At 41.1% G+C, this 5759-nt stretch overlaps 1 protein-coding gene across 1 annotated transcript in view; it reads left to right on the forward strand.

Annotated features, from left to right (window-relative positions):
• The first annotated feature begins 2547 nt into the window (after positions 1-2547).
• The window catches only part of LOC145394560 (retinoid-inducible serine carboxypeptidase-like), a 79818-nt gene continuing 76606 nt past the window's right edge, over positions 2548-5759 (forward strand). The window contains exon 1 of the mRNA XM_080268401.1: positions 2548-2576. The gene's annotated coding sequence lies outside the window, so the exon portion shown is untranslated. The remainder of the gene's footprint in view (positions 2577-5759) is intronic.

The following is a 5759-nucleotide window of genomic DNA, read 5'->3' on the forward strand; positions in this document are numbered from 1 at the left end:
ACCCAACATCGCCACGCAACGATATCACCCGATCCGGAAACATTTCCCTCAGCACTTGCAATGATATTCGAGCTGTGTGTGCTGTAGCTACATAATGCTGAAACCACACATCGAGTTCTTCAAGCTCAAGGTGTTCTTGAAGGCCTTAAGGTTGAAATTCAGCAGGAGATATCCGCTGTTCCACCCGACATGACCCGTCCAGCCATGGCAGGCTTCAGAAATCGCCTCCAAGCGTGTACTGTATAGACAATGACGGCCACCATTTGCAGGATGTCATCTTTAAAACATGATGAATAAAAACTGTATTGAATGAAGTTTTGTGTGCAAATAATATTTTGATTATCTTTAACCATTATTTTTCTTTTCATTTACCTTTGAAATGTGGGAGTTTTTTCTGGGTCACCTATATTATTATTGACAAAAAATGCCAAACTACGCAATAACGTAGGCTGTGATAAGACTGTATGTAATCTGATAATAATTTGGCCTAATAATTCGTTTATCTTATTTAATTAACGAGTCACAAGGAAATCTATATATAAATATTTGATAACGGCCAAGGATGAACTAGAACGTTACCCTAGAATTAAATATAGATAAGAGATATGGACGTGTGTGTTATCTCGTACTATTCGGTAGGAAGGGACGCCTTCACGTGGTGGCACTGTGTATAAGGATGACGCAGTTGCCCTGTAGTTAGTTCACCTTAACTTGGCCCAGATTTTCGACTTTTTGCAGCTTATTACACGTAGCTCATTGACAGAGACAATACTGCGGCTCTACATTCTTTCCACAGCTACCGTCATAGTGTTAACCGCTTGCTATGACTTGGTATTCAAGATGGAGAGATGGCAAATTTGGCAAAGTTAAAGTGAAAAAGAGCAGGCTACTTATACAAGCGTGACTCATTTATTTCCTTGTGCCATAAAAGGAAGAATGCGGACTGCAGAGGGGCAATGTAAGGCTTCAGTCCACTGGGTGCAAGTTTCAGATGAGCAAAGGACGACAAAAACAATAACAACAACCAGGCGTCAATGACTCGACATCGTCTGGAGTCGAATACTCAAGTTGTCTCCTCTAAGGCTGTGAAACAATCGATAGTCTTCACTTGCACCGAAGTGCTGACGGTACGCCGCGGATAGTTCTAAAATAATATCCTTCCATAAAACCACAGAACTATCGATTTGTCTCTGGGCAATAAATTACCCCAAATGATGACATTGACATTGACGACGCACGTGCTTCTTACCTCACTGCCCAAGAGATCGTACCGGGAGAACTACATTTTGTACCGGTTAACTAAAATTGCATCATTAATCTTATAATTACCCTTAATTAACGTTTATAATTTATCATAGCGTTGTTAGTGGACTAATGGAAAATGAAACATGGAGCTGAACTTTATTGGGAACTGACAATCTTAAAAGGCTTGCTCATGTTAGCAATTTCATCATCTCATCTAATTACGCCTAACTCATTTGAACTGTTCTTATTTAAGCTGAAAAAGATCGTTTGGTGGTCTCAAAAGTAAGGTGTGATTGACGCTATCGCGGCGAATGCGTTAATTAATGAGGAATAGTCGTAAAGGTATGACGAGGTAGTTGAGCGTCTGGCAGCGGGTTGGTAGGGCCCGCAGGAGGGAAGAGCAAGGTTGCCAATTTAGCGATTTTGAAGTCATATCTAGCGATACTCCTGTGTATCATAGCAACATCGGTATGAGAGCTGGAGGTATCCTAGCAAATCCTTCAGATTTTCAATGAGACTAGTTTTATATATACTATAATTTTAGCCCCCCTTTGATTAGCCATCAACTAAAGGAATCTCGGACGTTAAGCTGACAATCCAGCGCTTTTTGCACAAGATTGATTAATTGATCGAAATTTTATTGATGTGAACAGTATACACAGAGTACATAATTATACAGCAGCAACAATAACAAAAAAGATGGTGTGTCTTGCTACACACTTTCCTCTGCAAATGTATACTTTAGATATTTTGTCAGTGCTTAACTCGAAATAATTTTTGCAATTTTGTGAAGATAATCTTTTATTTTTTTTTTCTAGCCACACGGCAACGCTTGGCATCAAAATTACATAATCACACTATAATCGCCAGATCTGGATACTCAAGAGTCTATCGATATCAAGATTATTCATTTTTTCTTATTTGAACTGAAGCTTTTTGCATCAGGTTATTTTCTAATATCTTTTTAGGAAAAGATTAGCGTTTATCTACCATCTTCCAAGTGTAGTGTCATTGGCCTGGGAACTATTGCTCAATTATGTATGAAATTTAGTATTGTCTAGAGATTCAGCTAATATTCTAGTAAAATTCTAGAGACCGTAGCAGTATTTCTAGCTATTTTTTAGATGTTCAGAATTTAGCAACATTCAAGCATTTTTCGAGCAAATTTAGTGGAAATTTGAAGCCGTTGGCACCCCTACTCAGCGAGAAGGCAGGGCGGCGCGGAGCAGCGGACACACAGTCTGTTTACTTTTGTGGTCGCGACGCGATGAGACGGATCACGTTCCCTGCTGTCTTGTGCATTCTCTTGGCTTCGCTCGGTGGCTTCAGTGGTATGTGTTGACTTAGGATTTTGCGCATGCTTATGTTCATTTAAGGGTCTTAATTCTCTCTGAAACAGCCGGGAAGGATATTATTTGTGCTGGGTTCTTTGCCAAGGTTCATATGTCTGGGAGTATGGCGACGGCTGTTGCTTTGTATTTTCCCTATGTTTTCTGCAGTGTTAATATTTCACTTGAATTTTCTATCTCAATGATGGGTTGGGGAGTTGGAATTTTCGCCACTGAGTTTGAAAATGGCTGTCTTTTAGAAATAATGGTGTTTTTAGCTGATGAGTAGGTAGGTATGGGTGTTACGTAATATGGCGAGTCGCGTTATTTTATTATTATTTTTTTATATTCTCTTGGGACCGGCGAAGTTTTCCTAGTTTATTCGTTGCTGTTGTCCCGGCTCTTCTGATCGTAAATTCAGTGGTCAGGCTTAAATGGCCCTCCAGCAAACCACCATTCTCTTTTCGGGTGATAAGGAGTTACCGGTAAAGAATATCCGTGTGACCAGGGAGTGGAGGCGCCTATCGTCTTCATCTGAGGGAACTGGGCAACTTTTACTACATTACTTTACTGCCTCCTCTACTACGGCAGTATTAATAGGCTAGAAAGAACAAAATGCAGTGTGAAGGTGTGATATGCATAGGATACAATGGAATGTTAATAATATTCAGATTACATCGCTGAGGGAGAGGTGCCGCAAAGCCTCCCACCTACTTAAAGCATTCCAGAGTAATTGGGATAATTTATAGGATGCGGAAGTTATGTTGCTTTGGAAATTAAAATATATTATTTTTTGCCTTTCTGTAGTTAATAATTTTGCTAATTTTACTGACGGCCTAAAATCATCTCCATATTGTATGGGGATTAGTAACGAGAGGGTGGAATTATGGTGCAAATCATGAAGAAGTGCCATGGAAAGGAGGTATAGCCGCTGTTATATTTTGCCACTGAAATAAGCCGCAAAAGGTCGAGAATCTTGGTCGTTAAGGTGAAGAATCTAGGAGTTTATATATTAGGAAGAAATCTGTTGCCTTGGAAATGAAAAGTTGGCCGTGACCGAACCAGCTAAATTTGCAGTAATTACTAACAGCTGCTCCCGATTTGTATAAGCTATATATATTTATCCGACGGAGCTGGGCCACTCATCTTGAATGCTGTTTTAAGAGCTGATATGAAGTAGGAATGAGTCTTCTTGGTTACTTGTCAAATTTATATACTTTTGGAGTTGTAGTGGCATATGTTTCGTTGCACGTCTGCCCTAGTGATTTATTTCGCCAAAACACTGTCTTCTGTGCTGTTTAGGCCTACGTTGAAAATAGGCCTAGTTTGCATCAGTAACATCTGAGTGCCAGTAAATATATCTGTCTGGCATCTTAATCCCATATGGGGTGGTCAGACAGGCTCAATTTTACCCTGCACTCTCACCCCTTCACTCATTATATATATCCCTCCGTTTTATCCTTGTTCAACCCCGCGATTAGTTTGTGGCCAACCCTTCGTAGATTTATTCGTTTGGTTGTAAATACAGGTAGGTAGATGGATGAATGGGTGCATGGGTAGGTGGATTGGTGGATAGATGGGTGCATGGTGGATGGATGGGTGCATGGTGGATGGATGGGTGCATGGTGGATGGATGGGTGCATGGTGGATAGATGGGTGCATGGTGGATGGATGGGTGCATGGGTGCTTGGAATGATGGATATGGACCGGTAAGTAGATAGATGTATGGACAGTTGTATATATAAATTTGATTCCACGCTTAATAACGCGTTCGTTTGGTCCACTTTTTCTTGATAATGGTCTGTCAGGCGTGAAATGGTCCGCGTCATTGGATTTTAGGGATTCAGTTCGGCTTGAATTTCGTCATATTTGCTACGAATCGGTCCAGTTTTATTAAATTTAAATGCTCAGAATTGGTCCAGTTGTTTATAATTGGTTTTGAGTCGTTACTTTGGTCTTACATTAGGTCCATCGCTTTTTTATTTACTTTCATCCGTTTTTTTTTGGTCCTTTGCGTATCGTATTTTTGGTTCGTTGTTTGGTTTGGATGGTCCACGTTTTCTTTTTTTCTTTATTTTTGCTTGGGTGGTGTTTGCTTCACTTTGAGTTCTGCTTGGTCACACTGGCTTGCTTTGCTTGGGCTAAATCTTGCTATAAAGAGAGAGAGAGAGAGAGAGAGAGAGAGAGAGAGAGAGAGAGAGAGAGAGAGCGGGGCGGGAGGGGAGTAGGCAGAGCTGGAGAAATGGAGGGAGGGAGACAGACACAGGCGGGAAAAGAGGAAACTAATAAAGCACACACAACAAATCCAATGGTCTATTCGTCTGTTTGAAATCGAAAATGCTTATGGTATCTGATTTTGTAAGTTATGGATAGCAAAGAAAGATAGAGATGGTGAGGCAGGCAGAAAAACAGGAAAGAAAATACAGCCAAAGTAGAAGACTGGAAGGGAAGGTAGGAAACAGGTGAAATTAAGCAAGGAGGTAGACAGGCAGACAGAGAAAGTAGGAGGAGAAGACAGGAAAGGAAGATAGGAAACAGATGAAGTTAAGCAAGGAAGTAGATAAACAGTTAGACAGTGGGAGGAGAAAACAGGAAGGGAAAACAGAAAACAGACATGAATAGGTAAAGACAAACAGTGGGAGGAGGAAACGGAAAAGGAAGATAGGAAACAGACAGATGAATAGTTAACCAAGAAAGTAGACTCAGAGTGGGAGGAGGTGGGAAGGGAATGAAGGAAGACATGATCAGAGAGATAGGAGTGAGGGGCAGATATGCGGGAAAACACCACGTGAATATGACTCACTCACATCGCAGACGAGAGAGAGGGAGACCGAGAACAAGAGATGGAATGTTGGAGAGGAACGGAGGGAAGGAAAGGGGAGGGAGAGAAGGTAGGAGGTAAATTGAGGAGGAAGGCAGGTAAGCAGGATGAAAGGGAAGGCGGTAGGGAGCTTAGGAAGGTAAGCAAATAAGGAGGGAAGGAAGAAGGTTAGCAGAAAGGAGGGAGGAGGGAAATTCAGCAGGGAGGGAGGAAGGTCGAGGAAATACAGCAAGCAGGGAGGAAGGGGAAAGAAATCGTTAAATATTTCCTTTATTGCAGTTTCCTGTTTTTGGTGGTATTTTTCTTCCATTTGATAGTTTTTTTTAGTTCATTTGACTGTTTTGAGGCCTCAATTGTTGTACAAA

Source organism: Coenobita brevimanus, chromosome 27 (genome assembly GCF_032717465.1).
Source record: "Coenobita brevimanus isolate Jiangsu-jjx chromosome 27, ASM3271746v2, whole genome shotgun sequence".
NCBI lineage: Eukaryota > Metazoa > Arthropoda > Malacostraca > Decapoda > Coenobitidae > Coenobita > Coenobita brevimanus.